The 17,232-nt window shown below is 44.2% G+C and overlaps 2 non-coding genes and 3 pseudogenes across 5 annotated transcripts; all 5 read left to right on the forward strand.

Moving 5' to 3' along the window:
- Positions 1-771: 771 nt before the first annotated feature.
- AT5G32197 lies at positions 772-2,718 on the forward strand (annotated as a pseudogene; the record flags this gene model as incomplete). The annotated part of the gene is made up of 1 exon: positions 772-2,718.
- MIR854c lies at positions 2,081-2,301 on the forward strand. Its single transcript, NR_142801.1, has one exon. It is a non-coding gene; the product is annotated as a microRNA ath-MIR854c precursor (primary transcript).
- A 3,631-nt stretch (positions 2,719-6,349) lies between the features above and the next one.
- On the forward strand, positions 6,350-9,085 carry AT5G32215 (annotated as a pseudogene; the record flags this gene model as incomplete). The annotated part of the gene is made up of 1 exon: positions 6,350-9,085.
- Positions 9,086-10,394: 1,309 nt separating this feature from the next.
- Positions 10,395-12,335, forward strand: AT5G32228 (annotated as a pseudogene; the record flags this gene model as incomplete). The annotated part of the gene is made up of 1 exon: positions 10,395-12,335.
- On the forward strand, positions 11,704-11,924 carry MIR854a. Its single transcript, NR_142802.1, has one exon. It is a non-coding gene; the product is annotated as a microRNA ath-MIR854a precursor (primary transcript).
- Positions 12,336-17,232: the final 4,897 nt, after the last annotated feature.

Below are 17,232 nucleotides of genomic sequence, written 5' to 3' on the forward strand. Positions count from 1 at the left end.
TCATCTCTCTCCCTCTCCAAACACTCGACCACGAAAACTCACTCCACCTCACGTCCATCACTCGACCAAACCTCTCAATCCCTTTTCCTCTCCAAACACTTGACCTCACCCGTCACTCGATCTCGCCCCTCCGGCTTCGTCTCTCTCCTTCACTAGACGACGGTACTCGATTTCGCCATTTCTTCCTTCTCACCACTCGACGGTTACTCGACCGCTCCGCCCTTCACTTCGCCGGAAGCTTCACCGCCTCACCGTCGCCTCCTTACCACTCGACCGCAACTCGACCTCTCCGTGCTTCATCTTCATCTTCATTTACTCGACTTCGCCGGAGCTTCTCGCCGTTCCAGCTTCGCATACTCTCTCACCGTCTCTCGTTTCACTCGACCACTTCACACTTTGCCTCAACATCTTCGCCGGAGTTTCTCGCCATTGTCCGTGCTTCTGTCATCTCCGTTCACTCGACCACCGGACCGGCTTCACCATCTCTCAACTATCCACCATTCACTCGACCTCGCCATTCACTGCGCCTCCATTCGTCTCTTTACTCGACTGCTCCTCAAACCCCCACCGTCTTCTCTAAATTCGCCGTTTACTCGACCACACTGTTACGTCTCTCATTCGTGTACAGTCGACCGCTATACCCGAAGCCACAATATCACTGTACTCGACCGTTTCACTCGACCGCGTACTTGACTGGTTTAGTGTGTGTGTTTATTTGAACTAACATATTGATATTTGGTTTTGAGTTACATTCTTTTTCAGGGAATCAATATGAGTAACTACAGTGGCGAATCCTCCATGGATGCGGATTACAACGTCGATGAAGCTGAATCTTGGTCAACTAGACCAGAGAGAGAGCAACAGGCTTATGAGAGCTTCAGAGCCGAGACCCAACGCTCAGTAGCTCGACGCAATGAAAGGAGAGCTGAGATTGCTAGAGGAAAGATAGCGATGACCAGCAGATATGAGTTGATCGACGAAGATATTGACGTCGAGTATGAGCCTGAGTCATGGCACAGAGAAACAAAACTGTTGAATAAGCCTGATGAAGTTACAGTGGAGGAGTACATCAGACTTTTCGAGCTGAACGACTTCTGGGGAACGAGGTACCCCTGTTATGAGACTCTAGCCCAGCTTGGGCTACTGGAGGACGTACAGCACTTATTCGAGAAGTGCCATCTTGAGACGCTGATGTCTTACCCGTACATCGCTTACAAGAAGGAAACAATAGAGTTTCTCTCCACTCTGCAAGTGGAGTTGTATCAGGGACTTACTGCAGATGAACTGGAGAGTGAAGGGTTGGGGTTCTTGACTTTTTCAGTTAACGAGCAGCGTTACCAGCTATCTATCAAGAGCTTGGAAGGATTATTTGGTTTTCCCAGTGGAAAGGAAACTAAACCCAAGTTCGAAAGGGAAGAGTTGAAGGATTTGTGGTTAACCATTGGGAACGATTTGGCGCTCAACTCTGCAAGGTCTAAGAGCAACCAGATTCGAAGCCCTGTGATCCGCTACAATCAGCGCTTAGTAGCGAATGTTCTGTACCCCAGGGAATCTACAGGCACCGTGTCTAACACAGACATGGAGATGATTGATTCTGCACTCAAGGGTATTCTCCGGAGAACAAAGGGGAAGAAGGTCCTAAAGGGCGACCTTAATGATACACCACCGGTCATGCTTCTGTTGATCCATATGTGTGGATACAGGAAGTGGGCGCACACCAACAGGAGGAAGAAGGTGCGAGGAGCCCTTTGTGTGGGTGGCGTTGTGACACCGATTCTGATTGCATGTGGTGTACCTCTCAAATCTCCAGGGTTTGATCCGAGGATGATGGATTTAGATCACTTGCGTCGTTGTGAGTTTCTGGAATACGACATGGTTGGCGATTTTTATCGCTACAAATTCGAGCACTCCCTGACCCGAACAGCCAACATTTTGCTTCCCTGCATCGAGGCCACAACCATACTTCAGGGTGAGAACATTGACTTCAGACTTGCGCGTGATTACCTCTACTTTGAGAGCGCTCCACCGACTGATGACAATGTCCCTACGACGGAAGCTACAGAGGATGATATTGCTGAGACGGATGAGGATAGGGAGGAGGAGTATGATACGAGCATGTATCATTTCAGTGAGCACGTACCTCCAGCGCGGGAGAGCAAGAGCTTGAGTGAAGCTCACAGAACCAACAGTAAGTTGCAGAGGTGGTGCAAGAAACAAGATAGGCTACTTATCAAGTGCTTCAAAGCCATCACGTTTCTGACAGACAAGATAAGCTGCTTCTCTTCTACTACAGCTATTCCGCAGGGAGAGCGTCCTCAGGACATGCCTTCGAGGAGATATGACGCGCCAGGGCCAAGTCATCACAGGCTTGAGCCAAGTCACCACAGGCCTGAGCCTAGTGACCGAGTAGTCCCACCAGTCCCTGCGAGGCATTCATCATTCGAGCCTCGGGAGCTCGGGAGAAAGAAGAAGGCTGCACTCGCTCGGTCTGGCAGTAGGAGTACACGACTTTTCCAATCCCGTAGCTTACGCGACCGCGGTGCTGGCCGCAGCAGAAGAAGAGAGGTCGAGTATCATCACAGCGGTGCTGGCCGCGACGAAGGAGCAGAGGTCGAGTACCCCCAGGGGGAAGCTGGGACACAACAGGGAGATTCTTCGATGGCCTGGAAGCAATCACAGACAGCTATTGACGACCAACTCCGCTCCTTCTTCCACTGAGGTATGCACCTCACTCCACCATTGTAATATACCATCTCTTGTTTTTATTTTGTTTTTGTGATGTGTTTTTGTCCTGAGTACTCTCTTCCAAATTTGGTCACACAGTGGACTGTGTGATTTAAGTTTGGGGGAGGGCTCAGGAAGTGTGTGTTGCATTGTATAATCTTGAGTCTGCATTCATCTAAGGCATAGAAAAACCAAAAAAATTGAAAAATTCCAGAAAATGATTTCACAAAAATAGAGTGTTCATGTAGTTGCATTGCATTTAGGATCGAGTCTAGAGTGTTTCGTTTAGGATTGTTGCATATGCATAGGGGATAATGATGAGATAGCCTTGTAAGCATTTTGGTTCACCAGATAAGCTCAGTGCCCTCGTTGTTAGTTGTTTGATGCGTTGTCATTGAAATTGAAGTAAGAACTGCACCATGCCTAGATTGCTCTACTCGACCACACTGTTAGGATCTGATATCATTCCCTATCAATTTGAACTTGAATCTGATTTAGAATTATCATGTCTTGGCATCGAATTTGAACTCATGGATACCCTAAAATACTTGGATTTTCTTACTCATTTTAACCACTCTTGTTGATCCAAGTAGCTGACTCTCCTTATTAGAGCAGTTAACCCATACCCAAACCTGAACTTTCTTTCAAGCCCTATATCACTTGTGAGTGTTTGTGAGGTCTTATTTCGATTGAGCTTGGTAGAAAGTGTTAGGTTCGTAACGACAGAGATAGTGTCTCATGTAGTTCTAGTTCGCGTTCTTCAGACTGGATAGGACTAGGTGGGCGCTTATATCATGGGTTGGGATGTGTTTAAAAGAAAAGAGGGAATCCATTGTTGATGAGGAAAGGGAAAGAATTCCAGGGGAAGTAAGCTAAAGAAGTTAGAAAAAAAATCTAGTAAAGGTTTTGGGAATGTTAAAGAAAAGAATGAGGTTCTTGTTAGCTAAAGAAGAAGGGTTAAAAGCCTTTGGTTTTAAAAAAAAAAAAAAAAAAAAAAAAAAAAAAAAAAAAAACAGAAACCTTAGTTGTTAAAGAAATCCAAACCCGCTAGATGTATCAGAGCGTTGAGAAAGCTTCTCCTAGAGTTAAGAGAAAAGAAAAGAATGATATGAAAAAGAGTTTGAAAGATTCATGAGTGCAAAGGGTAGAGTTAAGTTGGGACAGGAGTTGGGATTACCATTAGAGCTTCATTGTTATACTCTGGGTAGATGGGATCTTATCTCTGTATGCATAACTTGGGACTTACCTTTAGCATTCTACTAAAGCTCAATCATTCTTGAGGGATCCCCTGTTACTTAAGCCTATTCTGTAGGGGACCATCTTTGTCTCTTGACCTTCACCTTAGCCAAATGAGTTCATTGATGATGCATTGCTTGATTCACGTTCCAGAACTAATGAATGTTAAAGGGATTGGTAGATTTGAAAACATGTGTAGGTCGAGTATAAGAGACGGATTTATTGATAACAAGGCATGCCTAACGTTTTTGAGTGGAATTCAATCATATCGCATCTTAGAACTACCAACTTGGACATTGATTTTATTTGCTCTATCATATGCTTTGGTTCTGAGTCCCCGCCTTCACTCCTCTCCTTCAACTATGTCTTCTTATTTGCTTGAGGGCAAGCAAAGACTAAGTTTGGGGGAGTTGATATGTCTATAATTTGCATGTTTTCAGTGTCTATTCATCATCACTTTGAGTCTAGTTTCGTATCATTCATCACTGTTTTATATCATTTCTCATCATTCTTGCACACTTTCGATGATTAGGATAGCTTTGCACACATATTGCATCTCTGAGTTGTTTTCAGGTGATTTGCAGCTGTTTGCGAGCAAATTGGAAGAAACGAGCCAGAACCAGAAGACATACTCGACCCCCAGGCCGAGTGACTTTGGAGCCATTCTTCCCACATACTCGACCCCCAGGTCGAGTGACTTTGGAGCCATTCTTCCCGTCCACTCGACCACCAGGTCGAGTAACCTCAGCTCAGGCCACTCGACGACATTACTCGACCCCCTGGTCGAGTACCGCTTCGCCACACCACCTGACCACACTCGACCATTCACTCTACCACGTTACTCGACCCCCTGGTCGAGTATCATCACTCACCACCATCACCATCAGTCGACCGGACACTCGATCACGTCTTCACAGTCTACTCAAATCCGCACTCAACCAGACAAGCTGAGCACAAGGAAGAAAAGAGGAGAAGACAAAGTGTTTGGAAGCGGCCTGGACCTCCATCGGATCACGAAGCCCATCTCGGCCCATTATCACTCTATGGGCCGGGCGATTAGGTTATTGGCCCGTCTACTATCATTTTATTTCGTTTGGTATAAATAGATGTTTTAGGGTTCTGTCCTGAGACATCTAGTCGACATTGCGTTTTTGCTTCAGTTTTATTTTCAGTTTTACTCTGCTACGCCGCTTTTGCTTCTGCAACCTGTAGTTCGCGATTTTTCCAAGTTATTGAGATTCCGCGTTTGATTTCATTAGTCATCTTGTTTCTCTACTCTTTATCTCTTTACTTATGCAATATTATCGTTTACCTGCGTTTATGTCTTTGAGCATGCTGTCTGAGTAGTGACTTAGAATTCTTAGGGATGGGATAGAGTAGTTGTGGAATCCGTAGTCTGTAGAATGGTTAAGTTTTAGAATTGATTGAATCCCTTTAGGACTAGTTGCGTTTACTGCTTATTTCTTTCTGATCAACTGGAATTCGATCCCAAGCATTCCCGCACCCAGAAGGTGTTCGATGGAATGCTTGATCCACTAGTTCATGAGATATGCGACTCTATCCCAAGGGATTGGCCGTTTAGAGCGTTTATTGACTTTATCAGTCTGTTCGTATTGCCTGCATAGTTAGATTCCGTTAATGGGAATTAGTCTGGGCTAGCTTTGCTTGAGGATTTCTATCACGGGAGTGAATTGGTCTGTTGTTGAACCTGTTGTCTAGGGATAGCTTGATTGCGCTTGTTAACCATTCGAATAGGCTAGGACACCACTCTACTCGATTACCCCATCCTTAGGAATTTCTCGTCTATCTTATTTCTCTGTTTTATCGTTATCGCTTAATCGTTCTCATTGCCTGTTTCTTAGTTTTTACAATCACTCGACCAACTTACTCGACCACACCCAGTGTCTGGCAACAGACTGTGCAGTCGAGTATAGCTGTTTCATATCCTGTCTATTACTCGACCTGTTACTCGACCACATCCTACTTCTGGCATCAGCCTGTTGTGGTCGAGTGATTTTAGTAATTCTGTTATTGCTTCTGTTTTCTGCATGTTCGCTTAGGACTGTTAGAAACCCCAAAACTGTTATTGCTTGGCTTGACTTAGTGACTTCTGATCACATCTCATCTGTTTGCATCACACCCATTTGGATTGACACCTAAAATACTACAACGACATGATTGGTGTTTTAGGAATAATTGACTAAAAACCTATTATCAATTTGGCGCCGTTGCCAATTGGGTGTTTGTTTGCTATATTTGAGATTTCAGAATATTTAAGATCAAGTTCTTTTTCATTTTTTCTGAAAGTTACTAACTTTGTGTTATTTCTGTTTGTCTGTTTTGATTCAGGTACTACGAATCACTAGCTTCACCAGTTGGTACTCGTTGTATGCAAACACGGTCACGAGGAAATCAGAATCTCCTGTTCAACGATAACATCGACCGTATTGCACGCCAACTCAGAACACAGACAGAAACAGAGACAATGGCTGCAGTTGTTGATGAGCAGGTGCAACCAAACAACATAGGTGCAGGCGATGCACCACGCAACCACAATCAGCGTAATGGCATCGTGCCTCCACCTGTGCAGAACAACAACTTTGAGATCAAGAGCGGTCTCATTGCCATGGTTCAGAGCAACAAGTTCCACGGCCTCCCTATGGAGGATCCACTCGATCACCTGGACGAGTTTGATAGGCTCTGCAGCCTAACAAAGATCAATGGAGTCAGTGAGGATGGCTTCAAGCTCAGATTGTTTCCTTTCTCTCTTGGAGACAAAGCCCATCAGTGGGAAAAGTTGCTTCCTCAAGGCTCTATCACCTCCTGGAATGACTGCAAGAAAGCCTTCTTGGCTAAGTTTTTCTCAAACTCCAGGACTGCGAGACTAAGGAATGATATCTTCGGTTTCACTCAGACGAATAATGAGACTTTCTGCGAAGCATGGGAGCGCTTCAAAGGTTATCAGACGCAATGTCCTCATCATGGTTTCTCCAAAGCTTCGCTTCTCAGCACTCTCTACAGAGGTGTCCTCCCAAAGATCAGGATGCTTCTAGATACCGCTTCTAACGGGAACTTTCTCAACAAAGACGTTGAAGACGGATGGGAGCTGGTAGAGAACTTAGCTCAGTCGGATGGCAACTATAATGAAGATTATGATAGAAGCGTCCGCACCAGCTCTGATTCTGATGAGAAGCACCGCAGGGAAATGAAAGCCATGAATGACAAACTGGACAAGCTACTGCTTGTGCAACAGAAGCACATTCATTTTCTGGGTGATGATGAGACGTTCCAAGTTCAGGATGGGGAGACTATGCAGTCAGAAGAGGTCAGTTATGTGCAGAACCAAGGAGGTTACAACAAAGGTTTCAACAACTTCAAGCAGAACCATCCCAATCTGTCTTACAGAAGTACAAACGTTGCAAACCCGCAGGACCAAGTTTACCCTTCACAGCAGCAGAATCAACCTAAGCCCTTTGTTCCATACAACCAAGGTCAAGGGTATGTTCCTAAGCAGCAGTATCAGGGCAACTATCAGCAGCAACTTCCACCACCTGGGTTCACACAGCAGCAACAACAACCAGCTTCAACAACTCCAGATTCGGACTTGAAGAACATGTTACAGCAGATTCTCCAAGGGCAAGCTGCAGGAGCAATGGATCTCGCCAAAAAGATGGCCGAAATCCACAACAAGGTTGATTGTACTTTCAACGATCTGAATATCAAACTTGAGGCACTTACCTCTAAGGTCAGATACATGGAAGGACAAACAGCGTCAACTTCTGCTCCAAAAGTAACAGGACTTCCAGGAAAGTCCATACAGAACCCGAAGGAATACGCCACCGCTCACGCTATCACCATCTGTCATGATCGAGAGCTGCCTACTCGACATGTCTCCACATCAATCACCGAGGACAGTGATGTTCAAGACGGGGAGGTTTCTACTCAGATTGAAATTTCAGTGGTTGGACTCGACCATTCAGCAGGATCCCGTTTTCAAACCCAGTCCAACCTAGACGAGAAAGCAGCCATCATTGAGAGGATGGTAAAACGATTCAAGCCAGCACCATTACCTTCACGTGCTCTTCCATGGAAATTCAGGAAAGCATGGATAGAAAGATACAATCCTCTTGCAGAGAAGCAGCTTGATGAAATGGAAGCGGTGATGCCTCTAATAGAAGTTCTCAACCTAATCCCGGATCCTCACAAAGATGTGAGAAAGTCAATTCTGGAAAGGATCAAGATTCATCAGGATTCAGAAGACGAATGTGATGCTATTCCGCCTAGGACCACTGTTAAGAGGAGTGTTCAAGAAAAACTGGAAGATCCAGGAACTTTCACTCTACCATGTTCCATCGGCCAATTGGTTTTCAGCGATTGTCTTTGTGATTTGGGAGCTTCAGAAAGCTTAATGCCACTCTCAGTGGCAAGGAAGCTGGAATTCACTCAGTACAAACCTTGCGACCTGACTTTAATCCTTGCTGATAGGTCTTCAAGAAAACCCTTCGGCCTTCTACAAGATCTGCCAGTAATGATTAATGGAGTGGAAGTGCCCACGGATTTCATTGTGCTTGATATGGAAGCAGAACCTAAGGATCCTCTAATCCTAGGAAGACCTTTCTTAGCCTCAGTGGGAGCGATGATAGATGTCAGAGATGGGAGAATAAGTCTCAACCTTGGGAAGCACATCAAGCTGCAGTTTGACATCAACGAAACTTCGCAAAGGTCAGCTGTAGAAGAAAGGATCAGGGCTCAACCTCAGCCTTCGAATTCAATCACTAGACCAAGCACAGCCTCTACACCCGACTTACGAGATCTCAAAAAGAAATCTGATGAGCAAGAAGAGACCATAGAGAAGCTAGCTCAGACAGTTGAGGAACTTAAGAGTAAACTAGATCAGATGCAAGAGATAGCTAAATCCAAATGCGGGAATAACACTATCCCGAGGAAAAAGATTACTTCAAGATGGTCTGAAGAGATAGATTATACACCAGAAGAGAAAGAGGTCTATTTCGAGGAAAGAAGAATTGAGTATTCAGCTACTCATCTCTCAAGAGAGGATGCTGAATATGATGATGAGATCAGAGAGGACTATGCAGACCCTCTCTATCACCCATTTTCTTCTTAATGAGTGTGAGGAGTCAAGCTATAGACTTTAAACAAGCTCACTTGGGAGGAATTCCCAAGACTGTTTCTGTAAATAAAACTTTTATTTTCTCGTTATTTTTGATTTGTTTTTGGTTGTGTTTGTGATTCTCAGGAACAGAGCAACAGCGTGGAGGTAGAGTAAAAATTTAAAATTTTTACTCTACAGAGCAACAGGAGATCGAGTATTTCAGAAATTCAAGAACTTGAAAAACCTCTGTTGCAGTCAGGGGCCATGAGGTCGAGTAAACTGGTCGAGTATTAGTGATGATTCTAAAAACCAAAATTTTGAAATCATATCTATGCTCGACCAACAGAAGCTACAGAGACTTACAGGGAGTTCAACAAATTTACAGAGGATTACAGAAGGTTCTAGTCAACAGAAAACAGTGCTTCAGGACAAATAGACAGAACGTGGCCCACCACCTCTCACTTTTGTCCCCCCACGCGTTTTAAGAGATAACAAAATCTCTTCCTTCCTTCTCCACCACTCGATCTCACCATATCCTCTCCCACCGACATCATCTCTCTCCCTCTCCAAACACTCGACCACGAAAACTCACTCCACCTCACGTCCATCACTCGACCAAACCTCGCAATCCCTTTTCCTCTCCAAACACTTGACCTCGCCCGTCACTCGATCTCGCCCTTCCGGCTTCGTCTCTCTCCTTCACTCGACGACGGTACTCGATTTTGCCATTTCTTCCTTCTCACCACTCGACGGTTACTCGACCGCTCCGCCCTTCACTTCGCCGGAAGCTTCACCGCCTCACCGTCGCCTCCTTACCACTCGACCGCAACTCAACCTCTCCGTGCTTCATCTTCATCTTCATTTACTCGACTTCGCCGGAGCTTCTCGCCGTTCCAGCTTCGCATACTCTCTCACCGTCTCTCGTTTCACTCGACCACTTCACACTTCGCCTCAACATCTTCGCCGGAGTTTCTCGCCATTGTCCGTGCTTTCGTCATCTCCGTTCACTCGACCACCGGACCGGCTTCACCATCTCTCAACTATCCACCATTCACTCGACCTCGCCATTCACTGCGCCTCCATTCGTCTCTTTACTCGACTGCTCCTCAAACCGCCACCGTCTTCTCTAAATTCGCCATTTACTCGACCACACTGTTACGTCTCTCATTCGTGTACAGTCGACCGCTATACCCGAAGCCACAATATCACTGTACTCGACCGTTTCACTCGACCGCGTACTTGACTGGTTTAGTGTGTGTGTTTATTTGAACTAACATATTGATATTTGGTTTTAAGTTACATTCTTTTTCAGGGAATCAATATGAGTAACTACAGTGGCGAATCCTCCATGGATGCGGATTACAACGTCGATGAAGCTGAATCTTGGTCAACTAGACCAGAGAGAGAGCAACAGGCTTATGAGAGCTTCAGAGCCGAGACCCAACGCTCAGTAGCTCGACGCAATGAAAAGAGAGCTGAGATTGCTAGAGGAAAGAGAGCGATGACCAGCAGATATGAGTTGATCGACGAAGATATTGACGTCGAGTATGAGCCTGAGTCATGGCACAGAGAAACAAAACTGTTGAACAAGCCTGATGAAGTTACAGTGGAGGAGTACATCAGACTTTTCGAGCTGAACGACTTCTGGGGAACGAGGTACCCCTGTTATGAGACTCTAGCCCAGCTTGGGCTACTGGAGGACGTACAGCACTTATTCGAGAAGTGCCATCTTGAGACGCTGATGTCTTACCCGTACGTCGCTTACAAGAAGGAAACAATAGAGTTTCTCTCCACTCTGCAAGTGGAGTTGTATCAGGGACTTACTGCAGATGAACTGGAGAGTGAAGGGTTGGGGTTCTTGACTTTTTCAGTTAACGAGCAGCGTTACCAGCTATCTATCAAGAGCTTGGAAGGATTATTTGGTTTTCCCAGTGGAAAGGGAACTAAACCCAAGTTCGAAAGGGAAGAGTTGAAGGATTTGTGGTTAACCATTGGGAACGATTTGGCGCTCAACTCTGCAAGGTCTAAGAGCAACCAGATTCGAAGCCCTGTGATCCGCTACTATCAGCGCTCAGTAGCGAATGTTCTGTACCCCAGGGAATCTACAGGCACCGTGTCTAACACAGACATGGAGATGATTGATTCTGCACTCAAGGGTATTCTCCGGAGAACAAAGGGGAAGAAGGTCCTAAAGGGCGACCTTAATGATACACCACCGGTCATGCTTCTGTTGATCCATATGTGTGGATACAGGAAGTGGGCGCACACCAACGGGAGGAAGAAGGTGCGAGGAGCCCTTTGTGTGGGTGGCGTTGTGACACCGATTCTGATTGCATGTGGTGTACCTCTCACATCTCCAGGGTTTGATCCGAGGATGATGGATTTAGATCACTAGCGTCGTTGTGAGTTTCTGGAATACGACATGGTTGGCGATTTTTATCGCTACAAATTCGAGAACTCCCTGACCCGAACAGCCAACATTTTGCTTCCCTGCATCGAGGCCACAACCATACTTCAGGGTGAGAACATTGACTTCAGACCTGCGCGTGATTATCTCTACTTTGAGAGCGCTCCACCGACTGATGACAATGTCCCTATGACGGAAGCTACAGAGGATGATATTGCTGAGACGGATGAGGATAGGGAGGAGGAGTATGATACGAGCATGTATCATTTCAGTGAGCACGTACCTCCAGCGCGGGAGAGCAAGAGCTTGAGTGAAGCTCATAGAAACAACAGTAAGTTGCAGAGGTGGTGCAAGAAACAAGATAGGCTACTTATCAAGTGCTTCAAAGCCATCACGTTTCTGACGGACAAGATAAGCTGCTTCTCTTCTACTACAGCTATTCCGCAGGGAGAGCGTCCTCAGGACATGCCTTCGAGGAGATATGACGCGCCAGGGCCAAGTCATCACAGGCCTGAGCCAAGTCACCACAGGCCTGAGCCTAGTGACCGAGTAGTCCCACCAGTCCCTGCGAGGCATTCATCATTCGAGCCTCTGGAGCTCGGGAGAAAGAAGAAGGCTGCACTCACTCGGTCTGGCAGCAGGAGTACACGACTTCTCCAGTCCCGTAGCTTACGCGACCGCGGTGCTGGCCGCAGCAGAAGAAGAGAGGTCGAGTATCATCACAGCGGTGCTGGCCGCGACGAAGGAGCAGAGGTCGAGTACCCCCAGGGGGAAGCTGGGACACAACAGGGAGATTCTTCGATGGCCTGGGAGCAATCACAGACAGCTATTGATGACCAACTCCGCTCCTTCTTCCACTGAGGTATGCACCTCACTCCACCATTGTAATATACCATCTCTTGTTTTTATTTTGTTTTTGTGATGTGTTTTTGTCCTGAGTACTCTCTTCCAAATTTGGTCACACAGTGGACTGTGTGATTTAAGTTTGGGGGAGGGCTCAGGAAGTGTGTGTTGCATTGTATAATCTTGAGTCTGCATTCATCTAAGGCATAGAAAAACCAAAAAAATTGAAAAATTCCAGAAAATGATTTCACAAAAATAGAGTGTTCATGTAGTTGCATTGCATTTAGGATCGAGTCTAGAGTGTTTCGTTTAGGATTGTTGCATATGCATAGGGGATAATGATGAGATAACCTTGTAAGCATTTTGGTTCACCAGATAAGCTCAGTGCCCTCGTTGTTAGTTGTTTGATGCGTTGTCATTGAAATTTAAGTAAGAACTGCACCATGCCTAGATTGCTCTACTCGACCACACTGTTAGGATCTGATATCATTCCCTATCAATTTGAACTTGAATCTGATTTAGAATTATCATGTCTTGGCATCGAATTTGAACTCATGGATACCCTAAAATACTTGGATTTTCTTACTCATTTTAACCACTCTTGTTGATCCAAGTAGCTGACTCTCCTTATTAGAGCAGTTAACCCATACCCAAACCTGAACTTTCTTTCAAGCCCTATATCACTTTTGAGTGTTTGTGAGGTCTTATTTCGATTGAGCTTGGTAGAAAGTGTTAGGTTCGTAACGACAGAGATAGTGTCTCATGTAGTTCTAGTTCGCGTTCTTCAGACTGGATAGGACTAGGTGGGCGCTTATATCATGGGTTGTGATGTGTTTAAAAGAAAAGAGGGAATCCATTGTTGATGAGGAAAGGGAAAGAATTCCAGGGGAAGTAAGCTAAAGAAGTTAGAAAAAAAATCTAGTAAAGGTTTTGGGAATGTTAAAGAAAAGAATGAGGTTCTTGTTAGCTAAAGAAGAAGGGTTAAAAGCCTTTGGATTTAAAAAAAAAAAAAAAAAAAAAAAAAAAAAAAAAAAAAACAGGAACCTTAGTTGTTAAAGAAATCCAAACCCGCTAGATGTATCAGAGCGTTGAGAAAGCTTCTCCTAGAGTTAAGAGAAAAGAAAAGAATGATATGAAAAAGAGTTTGAAAGATTCATGAGTGCAAAGGGTAGAGTTAAGTTGGGACAGGAGTTAGGATTACCATTAGAGCTTCATTGTTATACTCTGGGTAGATGGGATCTTATCTCTGTATGCATAACTTGGGACTTACCTTTAGCATTCTACTAAAGCTCAATCATTCTTGAGGGATCCCCTGTTACTTAAGCCTATTCTGTAGGGGACCATCTTTGTCTCTTGACCTTCACCTTAGCCAAATGAGTTCATTGATGATGCATTGCTTGATTCACGTTCCAGAACTAATGAATGTTAAAGGGATTGGTAGATTTGAAAACATGTGTAGGTCGAGTATAAGAGACGGATTTATTGATAACAAGGCATGCCTAACGTTTTTGAGTGGAATTCAATCATATCGCATCTTAGAACTACCAACTTGGACATTGATTTTATTTGCTCTATCATATGCTTTGGTTCTGAGTCCCCGCCTTCACTCCTCTCCTTCAACTATGTCTTCTTATTTGCTTGAGGGCAAGCAAAGACTAAGTTTGGGGGAGTTGATATGTCTATAATTTGCATGTTTTCAGTGTCTATTCATCATCACTTTGAGTCTAGTTTCGTATCATTCATCACTGTTTTATATCATTTCTCATCATTCTTGCACACTTTCCATGATTAGGATAGCTTTGCATACATATTGCATTTCTGAGTTGTTTTCAGGTGATTTGCAGCTGTTTGCGAGCAAATTGGAAGAAACGAGCCAGAACCAGAAGACATACTCGACCCCCAGGCCGAGTGACTTTGGAGCCATTCTTCCCACATACTCGACCCCTAGGTCGAGTGACTTTGGAGCCATTCTTCCCGTCCACTCGACCACCAGGTCGAGTAACCTCAGCTCAGGCCACTCGACGACATTACTCGACCCCCTGGTCGAGTACCGCTTCGCCACACCACCTGACCACACTCGACCATTCACTCTACCACGTTACTCGACCCCCTGGTCGAGTATCATCACTCACCACCATCACCATCACTCGACCGGACACTCGATCACGTCTTCACAGTCTACTCAAATCCGCACTCAACCAGACAAGCTGAGCACAAGGAAGAAAAGAGGAGAAGACAAAGTGTTTGGAAGCGGCCTGGACCTCCATCGGATCACGAAGCCCATCTCGGCCCATTATCACTCTATGGGCCGGGCGATTAGGTTATTGGCCCGTCTACTATCATTTTATTTCGTTTGGTATAAATAGATGTTTTAGGGTTCTGTCCTGAGACATCTAGTCGACATTGCGTTTTTGCTTCAGTTTTATTTTCAGTTTTACTCTGCTACGCCGCTTTTGCTTCTGCAACCTGTAGTTCGCGATTTTTCCAAGTTATTGAGATTCCGCGTTTGATTTCATTAGTCATCTTGTTTCTCTACTCTTTATCTCTTTACTTATGCAATATTATCGTTCACCTGCGTTTATGTCTTTGAGCATGCTGTCTGAGTAGTGACTTAGAATTCTTAGGGATGGGATAGAGTAGTTGTGGAATCCATAGTCTGTAGAATGGTTAAGTTTTAGAATTGATTGAATCCCTTTAGGACTAGTTGCGTTTACTGCTTATTTCTTTCTGATCAACTGGAATTCGATCCCAAGCATTCCCGCACCCAGAAGGTGTTCGATGGAATGCTTGATCCACTAGTTCCTGAGATATGCGTCTCTATCCCAAGGGATTGGCCGTTTAGAGCGTTTATTGACTTTATCAGTCTGTTCGTATTGCCTGCATAGTTAGATTCTGTTAATGGGAATTAGTCTGGGCTAGCTTTGCTAGAGGATTTCTATCACGGGAGTGAATTGGTCTGTTGTTGAACCTGTTGTCTAAGGATAGCTTGATTGCGCTTGTTAACCATTCGAATAGGCTAGGACACCACTCTACTCGATTACCCCATCCTTAGGAATTTCTCGTCTATCTTATTTCTCTGTTTTATCGTTATCGCTTAATCGTTCTCATTGCCTGTTTCTTAGTTTTTACAATCACTCGACCAACTTACTCGACCACACCCAGTGTCTGGCAACAGACTGTGCAGTCGAGTATAGCTGTTTCATATCCTGTCTATTACTCGACCTGTTACTCGACCACATCCTACTTCTGGCATCAGCCTGTTGTGGTCGAGTGATTTTAGTAATTCTGTTATTGCTTCTGTTTTCTGCATGTTCGCTTAGGACTGTTAGAAACCCCAAAACTGTTATTGCTTAGCTTGACTTAGTGACTTCTGATCACATCTCATCTGTTTGCATCACACCCATTTGGATTGACACCTAAAATACTACAACGACATGATTGGTGTTTTAGGAATAATTGACTAAAAACCTACTATCACCATCAAAGCCTTGAGAAGCAAGAAGATGCTTGGTTAGTGTTTTGGAGTCAAATATTACTAGATGTCATGTCTATGAGTGAGTATGACAACTAGAACCATAACCGGATCTTAAAAACCTATGTATTGAATTTTTGTTAGAAGATACAAAGACAAAGACTCATACGGACTTCGACTACACTATCAAAGCTTTGAGAAGCAAGAAGAAGCTTGGTTAGTGTTTTGGATTCGAATATGACTTGATGTCATGTGTATGACTCAGTATAAACACTAGAACCGCAACGGATCTTAAAAGCATAAGTATTGTATCATTGTTAGAAGATACAATGACGAAGACTCATACGGACTTCGACTACACCATCAAAGCTTTGAGAAGCAAGAAGCAGTTGGTTAGTGTTTTGGAGTCGAATATGACTTGATGGCATGTGTATGAGTGAGTATAAAAACTAGAACCGCAACGGATCTTAAAAGCCTAAATATTGTATCCTTGTTAGAAGATACATAGACAAAGTCTCATACGGAATTCGGCTAAACCATCAAAGCTTTTAGAAGCAAGAAGAAGGTTGGTTAGTGTTTTGGAGTGAAATCTAACTAGATGTCATGTGTATGAGTGAGTATACCAACTAGAACCACAATTGGAATTTTAAAAGCCTAAGTATTATATCCTTGTTAGAAGATACAAAGACAAACACTCATACGGACTTTGGCTACACCATCAAAGCTTTGAGAAGCAAGAAGAAGCTTGGTTAGTGTTTTGGAGTCGAATATGACTTGATGTGATGTGTATGATTGAGTATAAGAAATTAAACCGCAACTGGATCTTAAAAGCCTAAGTATTGTTTCCTTGTTAGAAGAAACAAAGGCAAAGCCTCATACAAACTTTAGCTTTACCATCAAAGCCTTGAGAAGAAAGAAGAAGCTTGGTTAGTGTTTTGGAGTCAAATATTACTAGATGTCATGTGTATGAGTGAGTATGACAACTAGAACCATAACCGCATCTTAAAAACCTAAGTATTGAATCTTTGTTAGAAGATACAAAGACAAAGACTCATACGGACTTCGACTACACTATCAAAGCTCTGAGAAGCAAGAAGAAGCTTGGTTATTGTTTTGTATTCGAATATGACTTGATGTCATGTGTATGACTCAGTATAAACACTAGAACCGCAACGGATCTTAAAAGCATAAGTATTGTATCATTGTTAGAAGATACAATGACGAAGACTCATACGGACTTCGACTACACCATCAAAGCTTTGAGAAGCAAGAAGCAGTTGGTTAGTGTTTTGGAGTCGAATATGACTTGATGTCATGTGTATGAGTGAGTATAAAAACTAGAACCGCAACGGATCTTAAAAGCCTAAATATTGTATCCTGGTTAGAAAATACATAGACAATGTCTCATACGGAATTCGGCTAAACCATCAAAGCTTT

This window comes from Arabidopsis thaliana, chromosome 5, assembly GCF_000001735.4.
Source record: "Arabidopsis thaliana chromosome 5, partial sequence".
Lineage (NCBI taxonomy): Eukaryota > Viridiplantae > Streptophyta > Magnoliopsida > Brassicales > Brassicaceae > Arabidopsis > Arabidopsis thaliana.